The sequence below is a fragment of the Amblyraja radiata genome, chromosome 20, assembly GCF_010909765.2.
Source record: "Amblyraja radiata isolate CabotCenter1 chromosome 20, sAmbRad1.1.pri, whole genome shotgun sequence".
NCBI classification, from domain to species: Eukaryota; Metazoa; Chordata; class Chondrichthyes; order Rajiformes; family Rajidae; genus Amblyraja; species Amblyraja radiata.
Genome location: NC_045975.1, coordinates 37555198 through 37570031, shown reverse-complemented (window position 1 = coordinate 37570031; position 14834 = coordinate 37555198). Strand labels below are relative to the sequence as shown.

At 46.4% G+C, this 14834-nt stretch overlaps 1 protein-coding gene across 1 annotated transcript in view; it reads right to left on the bottom strand.

Annotated features, from left to right (window-relative positions):
- LOC116984312 (carnitine O-palmitoyltransferase 1, liver isoform-like) overlaps nt 1-7151 on the bottom strand; it is a 50999-nt gene extending 43848 nt beyond the window's left edge. The window contains exon 1 of the mRNA XM_033038429.1: nt 6984-7151. The gene's annotated coding sequence lies outside the window, so the exon portion shown is untranslated. The remainder of the gene's footprint in view (nt 1-6983) is intronic.
- Between the last annotated feature and the right edge of the window lie 7683 nt (nt 7152-14834).

The following is a 14834-nucleotide window of genomic DNA, read 5'->3' as shown; positions in this document are numbered from 1 at the left end:
TCTCTCTCTCTCTCTTCTACATTTTCACTCCGCCCCCTTTTTCAGATCTACTGAAAGGATATTGTCCAATTTGAATAGTGGAGAAAAAAAAAACAGTGAGTTCATTGCAACGCAACTGATAATTCAGTCCAATGTAGTGCAGTTAATAGACACAAAAAGCTGGACCAACTCAGCAGGTCAGGCAGCATCTCTGGAGAAAAAGAATAGGTGCTGTGAATAGGAGACACTTCCTGGGGTTTGATGACCAGCTGTCGGAGATGCTGCCTGACCCACTGAGCTACTCCAGTGTTTTGTGTCTGTCTTCGGTATAAAGCAGCATCCGCAGTTGCTCCTGAACCCTGCACATAAAGAGGAGGTCTTGGTCCTCCAAAATATTCAAAATGGAATTTAAACTGGAGGTTTAAACTGAATCCTAGTGGAAGTTAATGTTGGTGGGAGGCAGGCAGCAAATGGTGGATAGAGGGGCTGGTGGGAAGAGGAGACAACAGGGGGGGAGGGGGGGGGTGATGGCAGACGGGGAGGAGCGGATTCTGATGAGACAAGAGTGCTGTTGTGAGGCCGGGTGAGGAAAAATATCGGCTGGTCAGGAGGGGGGCAAGGACATCTGGGCCAAGAGTGTGGGGAAACCCCTTGGAAAAGGTGGGACACTGGGAATTTGGGCAGTGGGGGGGGGACTTGGCAAATTACAGTCATGGAGGGAAGGGGGCTGACCCTCTTGGTGAAAAGATGGTAAGGGGGTGGTTGTTGGGTGAGGGGGGTGTTTGGTGGGGGTGTGTGTTTGGTGGGGGAGGGGGGTGGTTGTTGGGGATGGGGGTGGTTGGTGGGGGAGTGGGTGGGGTGTGTGTTTGTTGGGGGTGGGGGTGGTCGGTGGGAGAGCTTGTGGAGGGGTGGTTGGTGAGGGGGCGGAGGGGTGGTTGGTGGGGGTGGGGGAGGGGGGGGGTGGTGGGGGAAGGGGTGGTTGGTGGGGGAGGGGAGTGGCTGGTGGGGCAGCCTGTGGAAGGGTAGTTGGTGAGGGGGCAAGTGGAGGGGTGGCTGGTGAGGGGAGGGGTGGAGATTGGGTGGCGGGGAAAGCCTTCCCGTTGGTCTTTAACGGAAGGGGGGTTTTCCAAGTCTTCTGTCCACCCAGCCTTGGAGTCGTTGACCAGCACTTTACCAGTGGCTTTGTCTGTAATCTCACAGCACAACACAAGGAGTTCGATTCATCCAGCTGTAACCTAAACCACATAACCCAGCACAGCACTCAAGACTGAACGTTATCATTAAAATCCTCAGTCGCCCAGTTCAGAACAAAGCCTGTCGGCAATTCATCCTACAGACTAGCACAGTGTTCAAGTAACATTGTGCAATCTACCTACAATGCTGAGTAATTCACAGCCCACATGGAACCGTTAAGGGCCCGTCTCACTTACGTGAATGGTCATGTTGAGGTGCACGGGCATCGTATGGCCGTGCGGGGCCAGTCCCACTGAGAAGCGTGGAGGGGTATGTAGTTGTGCGCGACATCGCGCGGGGCTCTGAAATGTTTGTAGCGAACAAAATCTTCACGCGCCAACGGCCTGTCACGGAACTGACGGCCAAAGTGGGACAGGCCCAAGACCCTGGCGTGACGCAACATCAACAGCAGCAGAAGCGGGCAAACGATCGCCGAACTCGGCCTGGGGCTCACGGCCATTGCGGTCCGGATCTGCCCCCACTTCTACTCCCAGAGCGGGGCCAAGAAAATTGAAGATAAGACACAAAAAGCTGGAGTAACTCAGCGGGACCGGCAGCATCTCTGGCGAGAAGGAATGGGTGATGTTTCGGGTCAAGACCCTTCTTTCAGACGGAAGAAGAGTCTCGACACGAAACGTCACCCATCGCTTCTCTCCAGAGATGCTGCCGGTCCTGCTGAGTTACTCTAGATTTTTGTGTCTATCTTCAAATTACGTCATGCGCTCCAGACGGCTGTGCGGTCGAACGAAGTCGCGCGCGACCTTCGCGTGACCGTCGCGGCTCAACACGATCATGAGGTCGCGTAATTTGCGTGCCAAGGACACGTAAGTGGGACAGGGCAGGCTTAAGCCTTATTCTTAAACTGTGGCCCCTGGTTCTGGACTCCCCCAACATCGGGAACATGTTTCCTGCCTCTAGCATGTCCAAACCTTTAATAATCATATGTTTCAATAAGATTCCCTCTCATCCTTCTAAACTCCAGAGTAAACATGCCCAGCTGCTCCATTCTCTCACCATATGACAGTCCCGGCTTCCCGTGAATTGACCTTGTGAACCTATGCTGCGCCCCCACAATAGCAAGAATATCCTTCCTCAAATTTGGAGACATACAACTGCATACAATACTCCAGGTGTAGTCTCACTACAACTGCAGAAGGACCTCTTTGCTCCTATACTCAACTCCTCTTGTTATGAGGCCCAACATGCCATTCGCTTTCTTTACTGCCTGCACTACCTGCATGCTTACTTTCATTGACTGATGAACAAGGACCCCCAGATTACGTTATACTTCCCCTTTTCCTAACTTGACACCATTCAGATAATAATCTGCCTTCTTGTTTTTGCTACCAAAGTGGATAACCTCACATTTATCCACATTAAACTGCATCTTCCATGCATCTGCCCACTCACACAACCTCAGAGTTCACACTGCCACCCAACTTTGTGCCATCTGCAAATTGGCACTGCACCCCCTTATCACAAATCTATCCACCTCTGACATAAAGCTCATAAGGGTCAGGAGTAGAATTAGGCCATTCGGCCCATCAAGTCTACTCCATCATTCAAACATGGCTGATCTATCTCTCCCTCCTAACCCCACTTTCTTGCCTTCTCCCCATAACCTCTGTCACCCGTAATAATCAAGAATCTCTGCCTTAAAAAATATCCATTGATGGCCTCCTCAGCCTTCCGTGGCAAAGAATTGCACAGAATCACCACCCTCTGACTAAAGAAAATCCTCACCATCTCCTTCCTAAAAGAGTGTACTTTAATTCGGAGATAATTAAAGATATTAAAATAAATAGCTTTCAACGCCCTTTGAGGAAGAGAGTTCCAAAGACTCACCAAGAGTTTCCCCTCATCTCTGTGTAAACAGGCGTGCTTTCATTTTTAAACAGCAACCCTTCATTCTCCTACACAGGGAGGCAGCCTCTCCACACCCACCGTAGCTGGACAACTCAGGATCTAACCAAGTAAGCAAGATTTTCGGTTGTACCTGTACCTCACCGACGTTGTGTATATGACAACAGACTCCAAATGTCTTGATCATTAGCAAGGAATGGAACGCTTGGCAACAAGTAGAATTTTAAATGTGTGAAAGCAGGAGTTCAGGGCTAGCATGTTCAGGGCTGGCAGGTTTAGAGACAGGAAAAAGGAGGCATACATCATGTTTACACAGTCGGGATAAAGTGAATCCCTCGACGAGTATAAGGAGTGTAGGACTACACTTCACAAGGAAATCAGGAGTGGAAAAAAAGGGCTTGAGATGGATCTGGCAGACAAGATAAAGGAAAATCCTAAGAGATCTTACAGATATTATATATCTCATTATATAAAAAGGGTGCTGAGGGAGGGAACTCCCCTGAAAGATCATCAGCCTTCTACGTGTGGAGCTACAAGAGATTATTTTAAGCAATATTTGTCATTGCTATTTATTGTGAAGATTATGGAATTGGGGAAAATGAGTTGTGATCTCTTGGACCATATATGGATCACCAAGAGGAGATCTTAGTAGTTTTAGAGCACATTAAGGCAGATAAATCGGCAGGGACTGATAAAGTGCATCATCAGATTTTATGGAAAGCAAGGGAAACAATTACAGAGATATCTGCTACTTATTTTGCTACAGGTGATGTTGCACCAACCTGGAGGATGACTCATGTTATACTATTCTTTAAGAAGGGCAGCAAGGAGTAGCCAGGGAACTACAGGCCGATGAGTCGTTTGTTTGTTTGTTCCGGTTGAGGCGCCGTGCGCACGACATTTTCTATATAGATTGTAGGCTAGCTTGGTTGGTTAGATCGCATGGGATCCAGGAAGTGTCAGCTAATTGGATACATAATTGGCCTGATGGTAGGAAGTCAATTATGGAACGTTGTTTTTTGGACTGGAGGACTGTGACAAGTGGTGTGCCACATAGGTTGGTGCTGGATCCATTCGTGTTCGTCATTTATTTAAATGATATTGATGAGGAAGTAATTTTGTAAAATTGATGAGAATTAATAAGTGACACTAAAATGGTTCATATTGCAGACAGTGACGCACCTTATCAACAATTATAACGAGATCTTGATCAGCTTGGTAAGTGGGTCTGGGATTGGAAAATGGCGTTGGATTCAGTTAAGTACGAGGTATTCCATTTTTTAAGTCAAATCAGGGTACAACTTTCAGAGTGAACGGAGGGGCCTAGGGATTGTTGTAGAAAAGAGAGTCCTTGGAGTAAAAGTAAATAGTTCCCTGAAAATGATGTCACATGGCAGCATGGTGGGGCAGCAGCAGAGTTGCTGCGCCAGAGACCCGGGATCGATCCTGACTACTGGTACAATCTGTGTGGAGTTTGAACATTCTCCCCATGACCACGTGAGTTTTCCCCTGGTACTCCAGTTTCCTACCACATTCGAAAACGTACAGATCTGTAGGTTAATTTGGCTTCGATAAATATTGTAAATTGTTCCAGAATGTACGATAGTGCTAGTGTACAGGGATAGCTGGTCGGCGTGGACTCAGTAGGCCGAAGAGCCTGTTTCTGCACTGTATCTCTAAACTAAACTAAGACTAAACTATGGAGGACAGTGTGGTGAAGAAGACGTTTGACACAATGGTCTTTATCGGTCAGGACACTGAGTCCAGGAGTTGGGACGTTATGCTTAGTTGTACAAAATGTTGGTGATGCCACACTTACAGGAAAGACATCATTAAGATGCAGAGTGCAAAGAAAAATTTAGAGGACGTTGCCAGGACTCAATATCCTGAAGTCAATGGCATCAAAGGAAAAATACTCCAGTGGTTGGAACCTACCGGGCACAAAAGAACGTGGTTGTGGTTGTCAAAGATGAATCATCCCAGCCCCTGTTATAGAGAGAGATTGGGGGCGGAGCAGGATGGAACTTTGTTCCTTGGAGTGTAGGAGATTGAGGGGTGACCTTATAAAGATCATTTTATATATCATTGAGGGCATAGATAAGCTTATTTCCTCGAGAAGAAGAATCAAAATCTCAAGGATTAAAGATTAAGATGAGCTGGGAAAAATTTATAAGGAACCCGAGGGATAACCTTTTCACACATATGGTGCGGATTTGAACGGGCTACCAGAGAAAGTGGTCGAGGCACCTACAATAACAATGTTTAAAAGACTTTCGAACAGTCATGTTCATCGGAAAGGTTTAGAAAGATATGGCCCCAGTGATGCAAGCACACATGGGAGTCTTGATCAGATGGACAGGTTGGGTCAAAGGACCTGTTGATGTGTTACTATGTTATTCCATGACTCTATATTGATGGGGAGTCAGTGATGAGTAATCCCATTTAATATCAAGAGTAAGTAATGAGCCTCTCTCCTGGTAGACAGTAATTGTATTCATATTTATGGTTGAATGTAACTTGCCACATCAGCCCATGCGCAAATATTGTCTTGGTTCTGCTGTGTGCAGGCAAATGCTGCTTTATTTGCTGAGGAGTTGTAAATTATAAGAAATGGATAGGAAAGGCTGAGAAAGATATGGGCCAATTGGGACTAGCTCAGGGAGGAAATTGATCAGCATTGTCACCGTGGGCCAAAGGGCTATATAACTATGACTTAAAGACTGGGCAATCATCAGTGAGCATCCCATCTCTGACCTCATGATGGATGGAAGGTCATTGGTAAAGTAGCTAAATGGTTGATGTAGGACACTTCCCTGAGGAACTCCAGCAGTGAGGTCCTGGGGCAAGGATGGTTGATCTTTGACAATCGCAACCATCTCTTTTTCTGCCAGGTATGTTTCTAACCACAAATGGAGCATTTTTTGTTTGATGCCAATCGACTTCAGTTTTTCGAGCTCTACAATGCCACACTCATAGAAACATAGAAAATAGGTGCAGGAGTAGGCCATTCGACCCTTCGAGCCTGCACCACCATTCAATATGATCATGGCTGATCATCCAACTCAGTATCCTGTACCTGCCTTCTCTCCATACCCCCTGATCCCTTTAGCCACAAGGGCCATATCTAACTCCCTCTTAAATATAGCCAATGAACTGGCCTCAACTACCTTCTGTGGCAGAGAGTTCCAGAGACTCACCACTATCTGTGTGAAAAATGTTTTTCTCATCTCGGTCCTAAAGGATTTCCCCTTTATCCTTAAACTGTGACCCCTTGTCCTGGACTTCCCCAACATCAGGAACAATCTTCCTGCATCTAGCCTGTCCAACCCACTCAAATGATTAGTTGGCATCAAGGACAGACCTCTTGGATGTTTGGACCAAGGCTGTTTGATGCCTGGCGCCATGGTGGCGGAAAAAGATATAATGGGAACTTTCATCTAATGATGGCTGTGAGATTGCTTAGCTCTATTTATTGCATTGTCTTTTTGTTGTCTAGCATATACGCCCACTGTCACCACACTGTTTTAGCTGCTTTGCTAACTACACAGACACCTCTTCCATGCTATGTTAAAATATTCACCAATGTCACTGAGTGCTAGCTCGTTGTCTGTCAACGACAGCAGACATTCCTCTGCTGCTTTCTTCACCTCTTCGAAACTATCGAAGCAGGTTTAGCACCCATCACCTGCTTTTTACAAATTCATGTTAGCTTATCTGATCAAATACAATAATTCAAGATGCTTTCACTCCGACCATGACAATGAGCACTGCAGAACACGCCTTGGCATTTTACCATTTGCCACGCCTAGAATGCCAGGCTTGAGGCCCTTCTCCTAGTACAATGGTCTCAAATCGCACAGTAGTCCAGATTTCCTCCCTCCCACAAGTAAAACGGGTGCAGAAATTACCTTCTGGTATTGCCCAGTTGAATTCCTCCCCAGTGCCACAGACTTTAGTTCGTACCGCCAGCCTCTCCTCCCTCAATGATCTGCATGGCCCTCTCTCAATGTCAAGGTTTTATACACACACACACATTCCCTGCTGGTGTCACCAGGTATAAATGCACCACAGTATCACCGGGTACAACCCCTCCTCTGGCCATTCCTTCCTGCCTTGCCCCGCCCCACCCTCCCTCCTTCCCTCCTTCCCACCCACCCTCCCTCCCTCCCTCCCTCCCTCCCTCCCTCCATCCCTCCCTCCCTCCCTCTCTCCCTCTCTCCCTCCCTCCCTCTCTCCCTCTCTCCCTGTAAACCCTTCCCCGGTACCGCGGGATACACCAGTGCTGCCGGATATATACTGCCCACCAAAGGATCTTTGCTGCCCACCCTCTCCCGCCGGTCAGTGACAGTGACACGGCCTCTCCCCATCCCCCCAAACTCCACTCCACTCCACTTACCGCGTGTGACCAGCGCCGCCCAGCTCGTTGAATATTCATGAGCTGCCCGGAGGGCGGATCTCCCCAATCGGTGATTGACAGTAGGGTGGGAGCGGGGGCGGGGCCTCGGTTGTCCCGGCCGCTGCTGGTGGGAAGGAACCGGCTCTTTCCCCTCCCCCCCTCCCCCCCTCCCCCCTCCCCCCCTCCCCCCCTCCCCTCCCCCCTCCCCCCCTCCCCCCTCGCCTGCCCGGTCCGGCCTTTGACGGTGACCGCGATAAACAACTGTTGGAGCCTCGCCTGTGGTGAAGCAGCTGCGCCCATCTGGGGGACAGAGATACACGGCCTTTCGGCCCCTCCTGCCTGTAATCCCGTGAACCTGGTTCATCTTTTACCTCAGAGCCATCTTCATAGGGTCATAAGTGCTCGGAGCGGAATTAGGCCATTCGGCCCATCAAGTCTACTCCGCCATTCAATCATGACTGATCTATCTCTCGCTCCTAACCCCATTCTCCTGCTTTCCTGACACGCGGACTAATCAAAAATCGAACGATCGCTGACTTTAAAATATCCATAGTCTTGGCCTCCACAGAATTCTGTGGTAACGAATTCCACAGATTCACCACCCTCTGACTAAACAAATTCCTTCTCATTTCATTCCTAAAGGAACCTTTTAATTCTGAGGCTATGACCTCTGGTCCTAGATTCTCCCACTAGTGCAAACATCCTCTCCACATCCACTCTTATCTTCCTGCACTAACCCCACATTCTCTGTTCCCTTAATAACCACACACAAGTCGTTCATGGCAAACGAACAGGTTATTCGGCTCGTTATGACTATGCTGACCTCTTGCCCATCTATATTAATCCAATGTTCCCGCATCAGCATATATCTGCCCTTGCAGTGCCAATCTAAATGCCTCTTAAATGTAGTGATTGTATACGATTCAACCTCTGGCATCAACCACTCATTGTAAAAAATCCTTTTCCCTCAGATCCAATTTAAAACTCCTCCCTCTCACAAACCCATTCCCTTGTGTCTGCCCTATTTATGCTTTATAATCCATGCATTTCTATCAGGTCACCCCCTGGCCTCTCCCACCTCCTACCACTCCAGGGAAAACAAGCTCAACCTATCCTGTCTCTCCATAACTAACACCCCACATCCTTGGCAACAAATGTGGCGAATCTCCTCTGCACTCTCTCATGTGTTGAGTGACATGTGTTGCCACTTTGAGGAAATTATGGACTTGGACACCCAAGTTCTCCCTGTTCATCAACATTCTTATGCTCACCGTCTATTTTACTTGATGACCATGCCACAATAACCTTCTTGGGAGAAAGTCCAAGGATCTTCTGCCCACGGGTAAGAAATTTCTTCTCAGGAAATGGAACCCTTTGGATTGAGCCCCTTCCCCTGGACTGAAAGTGAAAGATTTAAGGGGATGGAGAAAGAGCTGGCAAGTGACAGTGGATCTGGATGAGAATTGGTGGATGGAGTTAGGTGGGGGAGAGAGGGGTGAAGATAGGAGCAGAGGCTGGGATGTGATTGGTGGAGGAACGAGGGACTGACTGCAGATGATGGAATATGATGATAAATAAGGGAGTGTAGGACCAACTAAGAGAGGAGAGGGAAAGGGATCCAAGGAGAGGAGTGTGTCGGTGAATGGCAGATGGAATTAGTGGGGAAGAAGCTGGGTGAGAGGGGGCTTAGTGTTTGTGGGAAAGAAGGGTATGAGGAGATCTGCCTGCATCTGTTTCTGGACTTCCTGACGAACAGAGCTCAGTCTATTTGAATTGGTCATAACATTTCCTGCACCCTGCTCCTCAACCCTAAGGTTTGTGTGCTCAACGCTGTGCACTACTCTCTGCCCTATGAATATGTGGCCAAGTACAATGCCAATTTGATCGTTAAATTCGACAGTGATAACACTGTTGTCGGCTGGATCAACAACAATGAGGCAAAGGAAACCGCTCGAGAACCTAATATTGTGCCAGAACAACCTAGCCCTTAATGTCAGCAAGATGGAAGAGTTGGTTGCTGACCTAGGAAATGAGGGGGTGAACACAACCCTGTCCTCATCAATGGAGCTGCTGCAGAGATGGTCAACGGCTTCAAGTTCCTAGGCATCCATATAACTAATTAGCCATCAATCTGAAGAAGGGTCTCGACCCGAAACGTCACCCATTCCTTCTCTCCAGACATGCTGCCTGTCCCGCTGAGTTACTCCAGCATTGTGTGTCTACCTTTAACTAACATTGTTCCTTCACACCGATATGGTGATCAAAAAAACATATCAGCATATTTACTTCCTAAAGGGCCTTTCCCACTTGGGCGACCTAATCCTTGACTTGACTTGACTCATACTCGCAGCATGGTCAACGCGAGGTCGTAGGAGGTCTTCATAACTCTCCTTCATGCTCGAGAGTGGTCTCCGTGTACTCGAGGCCTCAGCTAGGTCGCGGCGTTTTTTCAATATGTTAAAAAAATGCCTGTAAGTAAAAAAAGGTTGCCATGGAAAAAATCGATACTTTTTTTACTCGTAGGTTTAGTCGTAGTTGGTCGTAGTAGGTCGACATGTTAGTCGTAGGTAATTGAGGGTAGTCAAAGGTAGTCGTAGATAGTCTTCATCATCGTCGAAGGGAGGTTGAAGGAGGTCGTCTTCACTCTCCACTATTCGGTGTCCAATTTTCCCGAAGTTAGTCATAGCTGGTCAAAGCTGGTCTTCAACATAGTAGAAGGGGGTCGAAGGAGGTCTTCTACGTAGTCAAAGGAGGTCTTCAACATGTCATTTTTTCAAACTCTTCTAAACTCGCCAATTAGGTCGCCCAAGTGGGACAGCCCCTTTAGGCCTCTGAGAAGATTAGGCATGTCCATAAGGATTCTCTTGAACCTCTACAGATTACACCGAAGATAGACACAAAATGCTGGAGTAATTTAGCAGGGCGGGCAGCATCTCTGGAGAGAAGGAATGGGTGACTTTTCAGGTCGAAGAAGAACGGTCTAGACCTGAAAAGTCACCCATTCCTTCTCTCCAGAGACGCTGCCTGTCCTGCTGAGTTACTCCAGCATTTTGTGTCTAACTACAGATATAATCCCTGCGAAACAGCACGTCACCTGACTTCATTAACCAGTTCCAGTGGTTACCCAGTTACAGTATCTGGGAGACTAAAGGTTCCTTGTTTATATCACTAATTCAAAGCTACAGAGTAAAACCATCTTAAATGTCAAACTAATTTAAACCGAGAAGTTTAAAAGGAAAATGATTTGGCGAGTCGAGACGGTGAGTGAATTAAATAGTTTTATTTTGTAACGTGAAAACAACGAGTTTGCTCGAATCAGTAAGACAGCCAAAAGCACGATGCTACTTCCACAAGTGTGGCGCTAGAATGCTACAACACCGTAAAAAGCCCGCGAATCTCACCCCCCTGCCCACGTGATCCGTTCAGCCAATCCGAGGGTTTGACTAACTAGAGCCGCCACCAAGTGTCGCTACAATAAGATAATCTTCTTACTCATCATCAACTGCACCCTGCGAACATTGCACCGACAGAGTCCTGCACCTAAACATCCCATGTTTTAGCAGAGCCCACAGATTTATCATCCCAGATAAAATCACTAGATAGACACAAAATGCTGGAGTAACTCAGTGGGACAGGCAGCAACTCTGGATTGAGGTTGAGACCCTTCTTCAGACCTGTCCCTGAGTTACTCCAGGGAATGGGAAATGTCACCCATTCCTTCTCTCCAGAGATGCTGCCAGTCCTGTTGAGTTACTTCAGCATTTAGTGTCTATTTTCAGTGTAAACCAGCATCTGCAGTTCCTTCCTACACACTAGGTTACACATTGCCTAGTCCAGGCTGGCCCAGGTCACTGCAGTGCCCAAGCAGGCTAGCCCGGGTTATCTCAGTGTGAAATGTGAGCTGCTAAAAACAAAGTCCAAGAAATACTCAGCAAGTCAAGCCGCAACTGTGGAAAAAGAAACAGAATTAACGTTTCGTATTAATTACTCTATGTCAATTGTAATACAGTTTATGACCTGAAATGTTTATTTTTCCAGCGAGACTGCACAATTTGTTTCCAGCTGCTTCTGCTTTTATTCTTGGTTTCTCACCATTTTTTCCTCAAGATTCGAAGCATTTGCCATTCTTGGATTCTGTCCCAAGAGAGCCATATGCCTTTGAATCTGATGAGCACTCTACCCAAGGATTGCATTGTTCAAGGAGAAGCTGAAAGATCTGAAGGTGGATAAGTCACCTGGACAAGATGGACTACACCCCCGGGTTCTGAACGAGGTAGCTGTGGAGATTGTGGAGGCATTAGCAGTGATCTTTTGAGAAACACTAGAGTCAGGAATGGTTCCAGGTGACTGGAAAAACGCCAATGTTACTCCATTGTTTAAGAAGGGAGCGATGCAAAAGAAAGGAAATTATAGCCCAGTTAATTTGACTTCAGTGGTTGGGAAGATTTTAGAGTCCACTGTTAAGGATGAGGTTTCGGGATACTTGGAAGCACATTGTAAAATAGTTCAAAGTCAGCATGGTTTTGTTAAGAGGAGATCTTGCCTCACAAATCTGATGGAATTTTTTGAGGAAGAAAATAGTAGGATAGACAAAGGAGAGTCAGTGGATGTTCTTTACTTGGATTTTCAGAAGGCCTTTAATAAGGTACACGTGAGGCTGCCAAACAGATATGGCTAACTAGCAGAAAGCAAAGTGGAAATGAAGGGGGCCTTTTCTGGCTTGCTACCGGTGTCTAGTGGTGTTCCGCAGCAGTTGGTGTTGTGTTCCCTACTTCTCACGTTGTATATTAATGATCTGGATGATGGATTTGATGGCTTTGTGGCCAAGTTTGCAGATGATACGAAGATAGGTGGAGGGGCAGGTAGTGTTGAGGAAACGGGTAGTCTTCAGAAGGACTTGGACAGGTTGAGAGAATGGGCAAAGAAGTGGCAAATGGAATACAGCATAGCAAAGTGTACAGTGATGCACTTTGGTAGACACAATAAAGGTGTAGAGTGTTGATGCAGGATTCCCAAAAGGTTAATATGTAGGTCAATTTGGTAATAAGGAAGAAAAATGCAATGCCAGCATTCATTTAGAGAAGACTAGAATATAAAAGCATTGATGCAATGTTGGAGCTTCATAAGACACTGGTCAGGCCACATTTGGAATATTTGTGAGCAGTTTTGAGGCCCCATATCTGAGGATGGATGTGCTGGGTTTGAAGAGGGTTCAGAGGTGGTTTACAAGAATGATCCTGGGGATGATTGGGTTAATGTATGAGGAGTGTTTGATGATCTGGGCCTGTACTCGGTAGATTTTAGAAGAATGAGGGGGGTCTCATTGAAACCTGCCGAATGATGAAAGGCATGAATGATAGTGTGGATGTGGAGAGGATATTTCCAATAGTAGAGGAATCCAGGACCAGAGGCCACACCCTCAGAATGAAAGGACGTACCTTTATAATGGAGAAGAGGAGGGATTTCTTTAGCTCGAGCATGGTGAATCTATGGAATTCTTTGTCACAGATGGCTATTGAGACCGTCATTGGTTCTAAAGTGGAGAATAGCAGGTTATTTGGTGCAATCAATTCACCAAAGAACCTATCAATCTCCACATTAAAAATAACCAATCACTCAGCCTCATTTGGTTCTGCAGAGGCATTTGTCTCTAAGTCATTTAGTTTGAAAAATTCATTTTATCAATTTAAATAAACACCATTCAATGTCTCAGAAAAAGAGATACTGAAACGAAAAGATGATTCAGCAAATAAAACATTTTGGCTTTGTGCCAGAAAAGTGGGTTAATGTGGATGGAAAATGGAATACAGTGTAGCAAAGTGTACAGTCATGCACTTTGATAGAAGCAACAAATGAGATAAAGCAATAAAGAGAGATCTTGATTAGTTAGGGCTTCAAAAGTTATAGGGAGAAAGCAGGAGAATGGGGTTGAGAGGAAAAAATAGATGTGCCATTGTCGAATGGCAGAGAAGAGTCGATTTGCAATAAATGAGGAAATTGGCAAAGGCACCTAGTTAAAACATCAGTAGACATCCTTTCACTGATTAAGGTGTGAAATCTATCTGGTGGCGCTTATCCTTTTAAGACTTGTAGCATTTGATTATACTGTAACAATGTTCGGAGAGAAAGTCCTATAAATGTTTGCCTCTGAAATGCATTAAAATATCTATGTTGAAATGCTATTTGCCTGCCGGTTTAAAAGCATGTAATCAATTTAATTAAACACCGTTCAATGTCTCAGAAAGAGAGAGAGATACTGAAGCAAAATGTCAGGAAAGCTGGTCAGGAAACATTAACATTTTGGCTTTGTGCCAGAAAAGTGGGATAACATGGATGGGCGCTGAGAGAGCCAGCTGAGGTTGTGTACATTGGAGTCATAAAACTGTCCATGCCTTCATGAAGCACAAAGCAATAGACAGACAGGGAAACTGCAGCCAAGATGATGAGATTGCAAGTATAGTGGGCAGCAAAATGAGCTCCGGAAGAAAATATTGCTTCTGCATATGGGAAATGTGCACCAAAGTGGACTGAAAATCAAACTGTGCTCAATGAAGAGTACATCAGAAGTCTGTAAAGTAGACAAGATCAGCCTTGCATGGATAAAGAAAAGATCCACTTTAGAATACCGGCTGAACACATAATATCTGGTACGAAACAAAGACAATTCAGTGGAAGAAACACCTGCCAAATGTATCCATGTGCAGACAGCACTTGTACTCAGGATCAAACCCAGGTCTCTGGCAGTGTATGGCAGCAACTCTATCGCTGCTCCATTGTGCCGTCCCTGCAACAAGGAAACGTGAGGCCAAATACCCCACAGGAAAAGAATAGTGCACCTGCCAAATGTGTCCGAGAGCTCTCAAAGATAAACATAAAGCCAAATTGGAAAGGCAGAGACGGTCATTCCAGGAGACATGCTTGTACTTTGTGCATCTTATTTGGAGTGTAATGAGAAATAAAAAGAAAAGATGAGAATTTCCCTAGACCCAGGAGACTGCAAAGGAGGTCTGAAGTGGAGTTGGTGATGGAAAGCATTTTGCTGGACATGGGAAGGGTAAATATTATATGCTGGATATAGAGGTGTTCTGGCATGTAAAGCCTTAATGCCCCTGTCCCACTTAGGAAACCTGAACGGAAACCTCTGGAGACTTTGCGCCCCACCCAAGGTTCCGTGCGGTTCCCGGAGGTTGCAGGTGGTTGCCGGAGGTTGCAGGTAGTGGAAGCAGGTAGGGAGACTGACAAAAACCTCCGGAAACCACATGGAAACCTTGGGTGGGGTGCAAAGTCTCCAGAGGTTTCCGTTCAGGTTTCCTAAGTGGGACAGGGGCATAAAGGTGAAAGATCATATTTGACCTGTTTCACC